General features: G+C 45.7%; 1 long non-coding RNA gene across 1 annotated transcript; it reads right to left on the bottom strand.

The window, feature by feature from the left end:
- Positions 1 to 11,151: 11,151 nt before the first annotated feature.
- On the bottom strand, positions 11,152 to 14,966 carry LOC136351287 (uncharacterized). The gene is made up of 2 exons (XR_010734259.1): positions 14,223 to 14,966; positions 11,152 to 14,145 (listed from the first exon to the last, which is right to left on the bottom strand). It is a non-coding gene; the product is annotated as an uncharacterized lncRNA (long non-coding RNA).
- Between the last annotated feature and the right edge of the window lie 242 nt (positions 14,967 to 15,208).

Raw genomic sequence — 15,208 nt, 5'->3', positions numbered from 1 at the left:
TACCGACCCAACCCTGACTATGGCTGGAATCCCGGGACAGGTAACCAAGGTTGAGCCCCTAGCAGCAGGACACCAGCCCTGTGCCATGACATCTTGACTACCGGGCCGCAGCTCGTGTAGCCTTCATTTTCCCTAGAGATGTCCATCGAGCCCCAACTTCGTCCATCTCTATCCGTGTACTTTTGCCCATGACCAGACTGAGCCACGAAGTACGCCTTACCCACTAGACATGTGGAAGTACGGTAGTGCTTTGCAACAGAGGCCCGAAAACCGGTCCTTATTGTCACGCCCGGAAATTCACTAGTAATTTCCGAACTTATTTGTGCATAAAATCCTCGTCCCGGAATCAGCCGAGGTACACAAACTGACAATTTAATATACAGATTCATCAAATTAACTAAAACGATAAATACTTACTTATGAGGCACTTAGTCCTCATCATGAAGAAAACTGCAGCGGAAAATAAAATCTAGCGAAGCTCCGGCTCCACTCCCACAGGCAGCTCAACTGGGGTATAAGCCAAACGTCTTCTTCTTCTGAATCCTTTTTCTTCAACTGAGGTTAATTGATTATTGCAAGGTGAGCATATGACATACTCAGCAAGCCACACAGCAAATATGCAAGTGCACAAGGATACCAAAGGATGGCATAATATAGGCTCATTTGCAAAAGCAGCATTTAGCAAAACATTTAAGAGAAGTAAAATAGTGGAGTAATTAATCAGAAATTTTAATCAACACTGAACAGCACACCCATGCTGCACAGGCCCAACCATTCTGAACAACCATACCCGGTTGTACAGATCTAATCTCCAAACCAGGAATATACCATTCCAAACCAGGAGCTAAACAAATTATTACCAGTTATAACATCCATAATTATTGTGAGAGGTGTGGGACTAATCACGAAAAACATTGCTCAACTCGCCCATAACCGCGGGCACGGCTATTCGAATAGTTTTACTCTGGCCAGAGGTGTACCACTGTACCCACAAGACACAGCCTCAACATCATGTCTACCATGCGTCGCGATACTGGAAAGTACCCGAATAGAGGCTGTGACAATACCCTCTGCATAACACAACTCACCACAGTGCACCATTCCTGGATCATAATCACCCCCTTATAAAACAAGGCATGGACTCCCCAGCGACCCCCGTGGGCTTATCTCCGCCACTTCTCAGTCTAGTGCTCCGCAATGAATCATGCTATACAAAAGGTAAAGCCGTTGCCCACGCTGGCTTGTGGTTGGCACGGTTAATGTTTCACAATAGTAGCTCGTGAACCGGTCCTTAATTGTCATGAGCACGACTCTCAAAACCATGTGCTCACAACCCACCATTATCAAGTTTTAGTTGGCAAGTAATTAATTAACCAATCACGATTGACCATCGTGAGCTACCATTAAATATAACCATAAGTGATAGTGAAACATTAGTTATCCCAATTGTGTGCTAATGTTTCTAAGCATGGCTAAGCAATCATATCTAATATCTAGCTGAACCAATATATATATAGCTCAACTAGTCAAGTTATAATCACCCAAGGTATCAAGGAATAAAGTAATCAATGCAAACAGGCCATAACAAAGGAATAGGTTCACACCACCCAGTGACATTTGAAAATAAATGCACAGTTGAAATAAATAGAGAATTTAAATATAGGATCAACATGCTCAAAGGATTGTGTTTAGGATCTGTGTGACTTGCCTTGCAATAATCGGTCTTCAATTAATCTTCTTGAATACTTCCGGCGCACTCGCGAACCTTCGCAACGACGGAAACGACAAGCTAACACGCAAAACGAAGAAAAAGACTAATAAAAACCAAATAAACAGTACATAAAAAGTAAACAAACATGTAGATCATAATTTTAGATGAATTGTGAGACTTGAACGGCCTCATTCTGACTTCAAATGAATTTATTATGAATTTTACAAGATTAAATCTATTTAAAGCCCATTTAAAAAGAATTCAATAAATTTAATTCAATTTATGGACAATTTTAATATGTAGATCTTTATTTTACACAACTTTTGCAACTTGAACCACATTAAACTGAGTTCAAATGAATTAGTTATGAATTTTTAAAGATTAAATCGGATTAAAACACTTATATTGATTTTAATTGAATTATGACGCAATAATGAATTATTTTTGAAAAGGAAAAGAAGGATTATTGCGTCAGCGGCTAGGGTTTGCGGTGGACCGGGTGCACGGCAGCGGTTCACGGAAACGAACGGCCGAGATCAACCCTATCCAAAACGGACGGCCGAGATCAAACGGTCCACGACCGGCTCACGGCGGACGATCCCGATGACGTCAGCGATGACGTCAGCACCGGCGGCGACTCGGCGGCTCGGGCGCGCATGCTCGCCGGCGAACGACGGCTCGACGATGCGAACGGAGGGCACCAACGGGTAGAGGGCGACGCAGCGAACTCACCGGTGACCAAAACAACGGCGGAAGGGCAACGGACGGCGCCGGCGGCGAGGAAGAAGCGGCGGCGGAGATCGGGTTGGCGGCGGCGACGGAGCTCCGGCGGTCTTCGGCGGCGGCGAAGGGGCGGACGAGGACGGCGGCGACTTGGCGACCACGACGGCGGTCTTCCCGAACGACGGCGACGACTGGAGCGACGGCGGCGCACGGCTGGAGCGGTGGCGACGACGGCGGCGCGAGGCGGCACGGCGCTAGGGCGCTACAGACGACTAGAGACGAAGGCGAGGGTGGCGGCGGGTAGAGGAGAGCTCGGGGATCCTTTTAAAGGGGCAAGGAGGCGGCGGCGAAGGCCCACGGCTGCCGGCGACGAGAAGGAAAGATCGGGGGAAAACGAATCCGAAGCAATCTCGAATCCGCCTATTTCCAAAGGAAATTGACCGGAGTTTCTATAAGAGAAAAGGAAGAGGAGATCGAGAAGATTATTTCCCCTCAAAAGATTTCACTGGAGAAGGAAAGACGCGGTCGAATTTGGAAGGAGACGGCGGCGGCTCTCGGCTAGGGTTTGCGGGCGGCGGCGGCTCGAGGAAGACGAACCTGACAGGTGGGGTCCACCTGTCAGCGGCTGAGAGAGAGAGGAGAGCGGCGGCTTGGCGGACTGGGCCGGCTGGGCCGAGGGAAAGAGAGAGAGAGGGTTTTGGGCCGGCTTTCGGCCCAAAGCCAAAAGAAGACTTTTTAAAACCTTTTTCAATTTAAATTATTCATGAAATGCAATTCCATTTATTAAAAATACTTCCTTAGCTCAAATAAATCCCAGAAAAATCTAGGAATTAAAGAATTAAGCAAAGTATTTAACAAAATTTTATCTAGCCCAATTTTATGTTGAGATTTAACAAATTAAAATTAGATCTTCTCTTCTAAGCTTTTAAGATCATTTCGAATAATTCCTTTTTAAACAACAATTTATAATTTAAGGATTTTTAAACAAGAAAAGCTCTTAACAATTATAATTAGATCATTAATGATCAAATAATTACTGAACTGTTCTTTGTATTATTTAAGAATTGAGCTCTGAAAAATCCGAGAAAATTTCAGAGAGTATAATTAACCATGGAGAATTTAACAAAAATTAAATCCATCCATGCTTTAAATTTAAGAAATTTTATTTCCCACATTTAACTTCACTTGTAAATTAAAGAACACTTAATATAAATTCTATTAATAATTTATTAAATAATTTATAAATCCTGAAACGAAAATCAGGATGTGACACTTATGGTGGCCAAGGTTCTCTAACAAAACCATGCACCTTAAGCCCAGCCTAAAACCATTTTGGGAGTTTTGTAGAGAAGGGGGAGGTGTGTGTTCAATTCCATCACAAGCCAACCATTCCATAATGTCCAAATGATATGAGAACTCCCAAAGTCTAAAGTTATAAAACCACCTAGTGTTGCCTAATTAATCAGCGAAGCATCTACCTAAATTCATACTAGTGGAACCATGAATGGATTACCCACTAGTTGGGGTTTTATTTTCCTAGGGTGAACAAGGTGATAATAAACAATAGCAATGATAAGGCTATAACAAGGATTAATAGGAAGTGCTAAATAAAAACAGTGATAACGCGGGAATTTAAATAAAGCGGTAATGCAATAATTTAAAATAAAATAATTTTATAAACTGGGATTCAATATGCTCAAGGGTGATGTGACTTGCCTTGCTAAGAGAGAACGACCTTCCGAACCTTCGGCGACGATAGCGGACCACGCTTCGGGAACCTCCAGAATGACGAAAGCTACGCAAAGCACACAATCAAAGCTACAAGCCTATAAAGAAGCAATAACAGTACATAAAAAGATTGCATAGGGTTCTTTAGGTTATAACAAACATTAGGAGACTTGAATGGGTCGATTCGGAATTCGTATGACCAAGATATGGTCATCCGAAGTTTAATGCTGTTATATGGAGATTTACTGATTATTATAATAAGGTTTTGTAACTATAAAACATGTGGAAGCGCTAGCCTGGAAAAGATAGGAAGGCTGCGCTGTTGACATGAGGACCCCATATGTCAACCTAAAGGACCACGGTGGACTGGGTACACAGAGACGGTCCACGGGTCGACGGAAGCGGACCCCATGTGTCAACCGAGGTGAGTGGCTGACAAACGGACTCCACTAGACACCATGCAGGCAGCACACGTGGAAACCACGCGGCTACCGAGCGGGCACACTAACATGGTCACCACACGCACACACGAACGACTACCGACACCGGTACACGGGTACCGGGGTCGACAACCGCACAACAGGCACAGGGCGACACCAAAAGGATGAGGACGGGGCAGCGAGAGGGGGATCCTTACCACCACGCGATGAGGCGTGGGAACGACGGTGACGAACGGGCGCAACGGAGACGAACAGATGACACTTCGGTTGCGATCCTTGGACGAAGGCGAGATGCGGCCGACTCAGGGCTTGACGACATGGAGCCGAGGACGAAGATGACGACGGGGCAGCAGCACACTTGACGAAATACGGGCGGCGAACGTGATTGGCTTGACAGAGGGACGAACGCCACGACGACCGGGGCCGGCGAGGAGGCGACGAGGGCAGCCGGCAGCAGCTGCACGGAGGCAAGGACGGCGTGGAACATGCCGTTGCGATGCCGACGATAGAGGCAGCGCCGCGAGATGACAAGCCGGTGAGGAGGAACGGCCGACCAGAGGAGACGTCAACAAGGACGAACGATGACGACGATGAAGACCGGCAGGGTTCGGGAGGAGGGGAGGTGAGACCGAGGGCGACCATGCCACTGCGATGCCAAAGGTGGTGGTGGTGTAGCTAGCCGATGCTTTGCAAAGGAGACAAACAGAGGTAGCCGGAGTTGCGCCGGCAAGGTGGATGCAAAGGTTGGCGCGACGGCGGTGATCCGGCGACTTCCGAACGAAACCGAGGAGCGGCCGGGGTGGAGGTCGATGCCGCGGTACCGAAGGAGGAGACGGCGACGTCGGCCGGCGCTCTGGCGCAGCGATCAGGGAGACTGGAGGCGGTACAGTGGCGGAAACGCGCCTCCGATGGTCTCCGCGCGAAACGGAGGCGACGCCGGTGGAGGGGAGGCAGCTGCGACGCCGAGGGAGGAGACGGCTTGGCCTGCCGGTGCATGGGCGAGAAGGGAGAGGCGGCTGGAGGTGGCCCGTGGCACGGGAGAGAGAGGACGGTGGCGGGGAGAGGCGGTGTGGCCACGGGGAGCTCGGGAAGAGGCAAAAACGAGAGAACGCACAAAGGGGGTTCCATTTTATAGGCGCAGGGAGGGAGCCGGCCACAGGAGAGGGCGGAACGGAGGCGGGAATGGCGGCCGGCGGCCATGGAAGGTGGCCGGGAAAGGCGCAGCCGTTCCGAGCGATTAAAAGCACGAATCAAGGTAGAATTAAGGGGGAAAGAGAGAGGAGGGAAAGGGGATTAATTCCCCCCTCAGGCCTTGTTCTTTTCGGCTGGGTTTGAGGGGGGGGGGGAATGGGCCAAAATCCCCGTGTGCCATCCCGGCCGGGTCGAATTTTCTTCCGTGGCCCATGTATGCGTTCGCCTGGGCTGGGGTCGGAGCAATTCTCCACCCAATCCACACCAATTCCACGGGGAGAGAAAAATCGCCTCGGAGACGATTTTTCTTTTCCAAGCCAGCCGCAGCGCTCGGCCTCCTCGACTCCTCGCTGCGCTAGGGTTTGGAGGCGGCGCGAGGTCCAAGAGGCGGCTCTAGGGTGGAGATCCGAGAGCAGCATATCTCCAGCCGCCGCCGCTCTCCATCCCGCCGTCGGTTGCCGCTGGTCTCCATCCCGCTTCAGCCGCCGCCGGTGTCCATCCCGTCCTCAGCCGCCGACGGTCTCCATCCCGTTTCAGCCGCCGCCGCTCTCCTTCCCGCTCTCCATCCCGCCCAGTTGCCGGCGCTCGCCATCTCTCCTTCCTCGCTTCGGATTCACCAGTTGCGGGAGAGGGCGAGGTCGAGGGCAACAGCCCGGACACTAAGAAGCAGGTCTGATTCTTGATCTCCTCTTTTCCCACTCAGAAAAGATTTTGTGACTTATCTAGTGGATGAATTTGTTGCTAGTTGATGAATTGAGTGGCTGTATGGATTGAAGTATCAGTCATGTTCTGCTTAGAAGGAGGGGTGATGTGGTTTGTAGTAGTAGAACCTGAAACCACAGAAAATTCCATGCACATCTCTCTATGTGTGTGTGCAAATCTTGCCTATCAGTTGCTCTGTAATCAAGGAAATATATATTTCAATTGGCAGATCCTATATTTCTGAACATGGGCTCTCTTCTTTCTTTTCTTTTTTTGTGAGGGAGAAACCTGGTTTGTTGATTCTCCAGGAATTATTGTAGATGCAGTGGGAGCACACCTGAAAAATAAAAACTAGTGCACTCTGTTGTTGCTGTCTAGAATGCATCACTTTGCTTTTGGCCAAGGTCATTTGAGCTTCAGATTGAACGACCAATACTATATGCCAATTGAATGAGCAAGAAGATGCAAAAAATTTTAAAGTCATGCTATCAGGTGGTCAGGTGGACACTGTAGTATACATTCTAGTTTTGGTATTTTTTTCCATGGCTTTTTGTTTAGCAAAATGCCCTTGTTAAAACTTGAGAAATGTAGCTGTCCATCTTTTGTTCGAATACCTATTTTACTCTTAGCAATCAATTTAGCATATTTATCTATTCTGAACTGCTACTATGTTCACAACTAGTTTCAGGAAACTGGGTGTTCAGATATTTTACTAGAGGTCATATCATACAAAGCTATATAAATGGCTATTGAATGACAAAAATATAATCTGTTGTGCTGAATTAAATTTCAGGCGAGGCACAGGCGTGTGGGGTTGGCAAAAGTAAAGCTGAAGGAGTTGATATTATCCAAGGTATTTGAGAAAAAACTAAATACAGTTGTACTTACATTTGCCTGATATGAAGCATTTAATCTTGCCCCTGCATATTTACTAGAGTAACAGAAGTAATTTGAAGTTGGAGAGAGAGATTGTAGGTACAATGTTATGGATTTGCTGACTTGAGTATAAGTAACCATCTTCTGCATATTTATCTGATTTGATTCAAGTTCATTTTACCTGTTGCTTAATTAGTTTACATATTAGCAATCACCATTGTCTAGTGTCTAACACTTGTTTCTTTTTGGATGTGTAATTACAGGGTTCCATGGCCCATTTGCTAGCTGTGCCCATTGGAAGGATTGTTTTCAAGTTCATTTTACCTGTTGCTTAATTAGTTTACATATTAGCAATCACCATTGTCTAGTGTCTAACACTTGTTTCTTTTTGGATGTGTAATTACAGGGTTCCATGGCCCATTTGCTAGCTGTGCCCATTGGAAGGATTGTTTTGCAAGATAGTTCTTAGAGACTCCTTAATCGTGAAATGCGATGGGTGAAGGACAATTTTTCCTTAACTGCTTCTTAATTCATGTAGCTATTATGGTTGCAGGAACCAATTTTTTCTACAGAATTATCACTTGTTTGATCAGACAGAGATATATTATTGATTTTGATTGGACAGAGATTTATTAAGTTCCAAGAACCAATTTTTGTCTTGCTTTGCACAATGGCAATTGGAACTTTTATTCTTTCAGTTAGCTCAGTGAGAGAGATCTGATTTGTACAAAGCTGTTTTCACTGAATTTTGATTGTTGCAATAGTGCAGTGCCCCTTCAATAGAAATTGTATGCGAGTACAATGTTAAGAGTGGTCAGTTCTAGACTGATTTTGAAAGTTAGATTCTTTGAAAACAAAGAGAGATTTTTGTAGTATCAATGTTAAGTTGGTTCCTAGCATATCTATGGAAAACTTGTGATTATTTGGATGTTTTACTGCTTGTAGAATTTAATCTATCCAAAATTACGGTTGTTTAAAAATTCTGGACTATTTTTAGAGTGCATCTGTGGTAATTCTACAATTTTATTTTTTTGGGATTTTTAGAATTATTTTCCACGTTTAATTTTTGTTTTGTTTTCATGATCAATTTTTTCCTTATCATTTCTAAAATATTTTGACGTTCGTGACCTTTCTTCCATTTTTTTTATTTTATCCGAATTTTCCAACATGTTTTACTCATTTTCTGAATTTGAAGTGTAGTGAATGGTAGTGATCCCTTCTAATCCCACCTCTGTCCGAACAGTCTAACGTGAGAGGGATGAGAGGTGGGGGATTCGCAGGGAGCCAGGGAGGGATTGGGTGTGGGGTGTGGGGACAACCCAAACCCCACGTGGGAGGCTTTACCCGGGGATTAATTCCCACAGCTAGCGAACAAAGCCTCAATTTGAAATGAAGGGAATTGATTCGTATGGATTTAAGGGAGGAAAGGAGCTAGGGTTCACGGGAGAGAGAGAGGAGGCCGTGCGGGAGGAGGACGATGACCGAGGGTGGGACCCACGTGGTCTGGCGCAGTCAGCACATGTGAGCGCGTGGGAGGGCTGCAGCTCGGCTTGGGCCGAGCGGCTGGGCCGAGAGGGAAGGAGGGATAGGAGGGGCGGCCCGAGGGAGAGAGGGAAGGAAAAAGAGAGGGAGCATAGAAGGACTTCGGCCGCGGGCCGAGGGAGAGAGAGGGAGGCTTTGGGCAAGACTTGGCCCAAAGGAAGAAGGAGGATTATTTTTAAGTTTTTTTTTAATAAACTTTGCTAAAGGTTGTTGTTGCTTAATAATTATTTCTGGTGTTCTAAAATTTATAGTAAAATTTGAGGGCTCCTTTTAGAGCAAGGGGAATTTAACAAAAATTCTCTAGGCCACATTCGAATTTTTCTTGTACGCATTTTAAGGTTTGCCAATTTCTTTTCGAATTTTAATTAATTCTATTATTCCTTTTAGAGAATGATTTTTATTTCGGGATGAATTTATCAGGGCGTGACAGCCGGGTCAACCGGCGAAAACCCTGGCGAAGGGTGGTCGTGCTACCTTGGCAAGTCCCTTGTCAAGGAGCCTGACTTGGCTGAGTTCGTCCTCTCCGGTGCTCTTGCAGAGGGCCAAGTGAACTGTGCGGGCGAAGCCACCGTCCCTTCGCCAGGCGACAGGCGAACAGTCATTTTTGCTGCCTTCCTTGTTGCTGGACTTCGCCTCCCATGCGACAATTTCTAGATGTCTGTGCTGGCGATATATGAGGTCAGGCTTCCTGAGCTTAGCCCGTCAGCATTCCCGAAGTTGGCCGTCTTCGCATGGATGTGCCGAACGTGTGGTTTCGATCCTACCACCGAATTGTTCGCCATCTTGTTTACGGCGTGCGCCACAACCAAAGACGTGAACATGCCAGCCGGGCCGAGGAAGACAGTTTTCGGCTGCGTCAACTTCATGCTTCGGCCGGAGCGTTCGGACGCCTGGCCGGTGCCTGCGTCTATGGTGAAGTGGGAGTGGAACTGGATGCAGAAGTGGTTCTACATCAACAATCCTTACCCCGCCGAGGATGACAAGGCGAACTGGCTCCGTTTTTGGCGTCTTGCCGTCTCCATTGTCGTGAAGCCGAACGTGGAGATCGATGGCACCCTCGAGTCCCGGCTCATCCTCCTTCGCAAGGTTCTGCGGCGATTAAGTACCCACGACCTTTGCGAGGAGTTTTGCCTTCTTCGGATTTCCCCCCTTGCTTGCGACTGGGGGGTTTCCATCAACAAGGGCGAGGTGGTGCTTGGGCTTCCTCGCCTTGTTCTCCCCGCCGGGACCGAACGTGAGTTTTGCTTTCGCTTTTTGACATCTATTTCCTTTACGGAGATGCGCTTCGGCCTAATTCGTTGTTTTTTTTAGTTCGTACTACTGCCGAATTCGCCCGCCTGCTTCAGCGCCAGGCTGACGGTCAGGTGAACCGGGTTCATGGCGGCGAATTGGCCAACCGATCGATCCCTTCCAAGGCTGGCGACGACGACGTTGGGATGTCGAGGAAGCACAAGCGAGCCGTCGCGAAGAGCGGCCAGGTGCGAACTCGTCGTGCTGCGTAGGACGCGGCCGAAACCGATGCTGATGAGGATGATGATGATGACGATAGGGAGGCCAGGTGTCGTAGGCTCTCCGGACCTCTCATTATATTTGAGGTATGAAGTGAATAATTCAAGTCATCAAACAAACATAATGAAACATCCGACGCCTCGAGAGAAGGATACTAGAGACATTGCCGGGCCTTTAGCCTGCCAGTCAACTTCAGCCTGAGATGTGCCCGTCAAACCACACGAAGGCAGCGACCAGATGTGTTACATATTCAGGTGACTTGACAAAATGGCTAAAGATCTATGATATATCAAATATCCTTAACTCATATTCATGTGAATCTAGTTCCCAAGATGTGCACTAGATTCACATTTTCATCTTAAGCATTGTTATGCATAGCAAATACAAATAAGATGAAAGCGATTCAAATTTACAACTACTTTATAGTTACATATGCCGACCGGCCAAATATAGATAGATAACAGAGAACAGCAGAAGCTTGACTACCCAACCACAAGCACACCGACTTGGTTCACAAATCTTTTGCAAAGGAGTTAATGATTCAATTAACAAAACAAATTTGTAAGTTCATCATAATTAACATCATATCATCATAAGCATACTCTTGTTGTCTTCCATAGCAACAAGTCTTATAATCATCATCACTCGCACAACTCAACACAATTCTTCCATTTCAATCCCAAGTTTCATAAACACAATTTTAAAACACAAGACTATACTCATGACACATCACCAAAGCGCTCATGACCGTGAGCACGGCTAATCGATTAGTTTTAAAGAACTCTGCAGAGTTTGTACAGCTTTACCCACATGATATAAACACTCTAGTTTGTTTTGAGTTTGCAAGACTCTACCACATTCTTCACGTTGAATGTGGTCTAGAGGTCATAACGAAGCCTTTACATTGCCTAATGCCTAACCTTGCACGAGCACGGCAAGTGTTTATCCACACGAGGAGCAACCCAAGTGCCGCTAGGTCGGGGGGCCCTCGCCATCCCTAGCGCCATGGCAGCGAACACATCCGTTCCTCCACGAGGCACTTAACCGTTATATTGGACACGCTTAGACGCCTAGGCACAACCGCACTAGGTAGCTCCTATAAACCATCATTCCGACTAGTTCATACTACTACGGCCTCCCAATGCAAGGTTAGACATTAAACAATTTAATAAGCTAATGCCGTCCCATTCCTAGCACATGTGGTTGCACGGTATACTTTAGATGGTGACACAAAGTTCGGTCCTTAATTGACTAGGGCGAGCACTCCCCCTATCGGTATGCAACTAACACCATATGCATACCACTTGCCGCCCAGGTCTAACATCACATTTTTACACATTTTAGCTCACAAATATCAGAGATATTCACCTCTATCCAGCAGTGAAAATATTCCCCAAATTCTCATTTAAAAAGTGATCATGAAGTTATTTAGCAACTACTAGGCATGGCTAAGCGTATGGCTATTAAGTAAGCATGTATAAACCCATTTAAGCACTTTGAAAGTACTCTAACCATTTCTAAGGTTACAATCAGTGAGGATCACAATTATTCAAGGAAGTAAATGCAGCAATTAGGTCATAGCTACCATAACCAAGTTTCAAATACCGTTATAGTCTAAATTCATATGCAACTTTGCAAACAAATATTTTCATTCCTCAAAACATGGGATTCAATGTGATCAAAGATTGGGAGGAGAAAACTTGCCTTGTTCCTGGGAAATGTTAGCACCTAATTCACTTCTTCACCGTTTATGCACGGAAATAGGTAAAAATCCAAAATGCTCTAAAATGCATGATTTGTGCACAGTGGGTAGGTACTGGTATAAGATGAGTTTAGGTGAAAGAATTTCTATTTTATCTCTTTTTATTTGTGAGTTATGAATTTCAGAAGTTTACTCGGTATAGGGTGGTATTCACTTAGTAGTGTTATGAAATATTTTTGCGAACTGATTCTTATTAGGTTTAACATATCAGGGATGTAGAGATGTGTTTTCTAAGACTAAAACATTTGGTTTCACAACTTTTGGAGTTATTATGAATTTCTTATGTGTTTTACAAGTTATAATGTGTTGTAGGTATATAGCTTCTATGTGTACATGGTTTCGGAGTTTTATGTCCAGGACATGTTTCATATTGTTTGAGATGTATAAAATGACTAATTTTATTAACCAATATAATCTTAGTTCACAATTTTAGAGATTATATTACGCTACTACACATTTTATAAGCTAGGGGAGCGTTCTATGTTAGTTACTTAACATACCAACCTAGAAATTGATATATGAGCTAAGTGTGCTAAGTTTTTGGTGGTTAGGGATGGAACTATGACCTCTCTGGTCCATCAAGTTTTATTTTGGTTAGTTAGAGCTAGAGTGCATTTATATATACATTTATACATATGGATTGCCTATTTATACATATGTATTGCTTAGCCAATATATACCATGTGACTAGCACTTAAGTTATCTATTTAAAGTTTAGTGACATATTTAGTATAGAAGGTTCCACATTTTATTTTACCTAATTAATGTTCATTACTTGCTGGTTCTATAGAAACTTGGTTCATTACATTTAGACTAAAGATGAATTCTCTAGAAATTTTACAAGTTGAAGGGTGCTCTAAGTTGTTTATTCCTTTTATAAATATTTAGGGGATTTTATTGCACTGTAAGTGTATATTTTTATTTTATATCTTTGAAGTCCTAGACTTGATGATTCTACAGAACTTGAGTTTACTCAAAAAGGAAGTAATATGAATTTTATAAAATGTTTTAGAGTTCAGCTTATCTAAAACAAGTTATTTAGTTGAACATACATTTAGTGGCATTTGGTGAAAAGCAAGTGTATCTTGTTATTTTATTTTACCTTAGAGAGTAAGTTGGTGAATCTGTAGAAGTTGAGTTTGCTTCAATTTAAGTTGAAATGAATTCTCTATGCAATTTGTAAGTTTGTGCATGCTTTATGTATAGTTTTTTCTTAGATAAATTTTAGAGGTGAAATTTATACTGCAAGTGCCAAGTTTTATGTTTCCATATTAAAGTTCATCCTACTATGAGTTCACAGAAACTTGAATCATCTCAAAATGAGCTATATTTCACTTTGTATGAATTTTACAAGTTTGCATGTTTTTCTGTTGAAAATATAAAGCTCTAGAGGATTTTCCTTAGATTTTCAGATTTTAAGCTCATGGGGTCCACCTGTCAGTGAGATATCAATATGCAAAAAGGTCCCTGGATTTTCAGGCAATCAATCCGCAGTCCTATGACTGTTCTATGTGTGAGGTAGTTTTTAGAACGTAGTACCTAGAGTTTTGTTTCTTCTCCACAGAGGTCCCTGGTTTGAGCTGAAACAGAGCTAGCCATGGCTGAGCTCGTTCTCGAGCTTGCCGGCAGCGAACGGTGGAAGATCTCGGCATGAAACCAAAAGAGAAAAGGAAGAGGGGTTCTTTTCGAATCCAATGATTGTCTTATGGTGATCTGTGGTTACCGGAATCAATGGCGACGGCGGCACGAGCGGCGGTGGGTCTCGGGGTAGTGATGCATGTCACGTTAGAGGCCGGATCTAGGTGGATAAAATGCATGCATGCAACTCTAGAAGCTCCAGGGTGCTCACAGTAGTATTGTACGAGGTTGGCGAAGCTTTGTCGCCGACGACGGCGTTCGGAACGGCTCGGCGACGGCGCTCCTTCTCGGATGAACGGCGTCGGCTTGACTTACTACAAGAACTGCCATGCATGCATGTCTCCCATGTTAAAGAGGTCCTAGGAAATCTATGTGTTCACGGAATCGACTTGGGGCTCACCGGTGAAAGAGGAATTAAAGATGGAGCTCGGCGGCCGGAGTTGGAGAAGAATAGCTCGATCTCTCTCCTCGAAGCTCGGATCTTGGGGATTCCTGAGGGCATTTGGAGAGGACCTCGAGGGGAAGATGTTGGCGCGACAGCTCGGCCGGATTCGCTCCACAGAAGCCGGGACAGCGACGAGGTCGTGGCGGCGGCGCTCCGGGCGCGCTCTGCAGCTCCCGTGGGCACGATGGCGTTCCCAATGATCCGCTGCACGAGAGAGGGTAAGGTCAAAAGGTAAAACCTTCGGTATGATGAGATAAATAAGGAACATGGAGGATATGACGGCAAGCGCAGCTCGACGACGAACGGCAACGCGTCCTTCCCGGTGGCCGACGATGGAGAGGAAGGCGAGGAGGGCGAGATGGAGCTCTCAGCTTTGGTTCCTTGGCAGTGGAGTGGAGAGTGATGGGAGACGGCGATGCTGGGAAAGGAGTAGGCGAGCTGGGACACGCGTCGGTGCTGTCCAGACCACGGTCGGCTCCGTTTTCTCTCGCTCTCGGTCTCCCTCTCGGATGGCTGGAGCAGTAGGGTGTGAGGCCTCCTCTGAAGACTCAAGACTGCCACAACGACAGGAAGCCTGACGATCATGAACTGGAAGGGAAGACTGCCGATCAAACCGCTGATGAACAAGACGATGGCACGGCGGAAGGAATCCAGGAGGAGGGACAAGGCGCTGGAGAAGCAAAACAAGATGCTGGAGGCAAGGAGGGGATCATGCCGAACAAAGCTATAGGAGACGGCGCCAAGCATCGGCCCAAGACGTCGGAGGCCCAACCCACGCTACTTCAGCAATCAGTGGGCCAGGTAGCCAAGCTGTCATGTGAGAGAGGGAGAGCCGTGTAGTGTTGTCCTAACTGTATATAAAGAAACATAGGTGGATGTTAGAAGGCGATTAACTGGATACGCGGTGGCGTAGGCGGCGGCGGAACGATCCTGTGGATTGA

Source organism: Oryza sativa, chromosome 8 (assembly GCF_034140825.1).
Source record: "Oryza sativa Japonica Group chromosome 8, ASM3414082v1".
NCBI lineage: Eukaryota > Viridiplantae > Streptophyta > Magnoliopsida > Poales > Poaceae > Oryza > Oryza sativa.
This window is presented reverse-complemented; position numbering and strand designations above follow the sequence as displayed.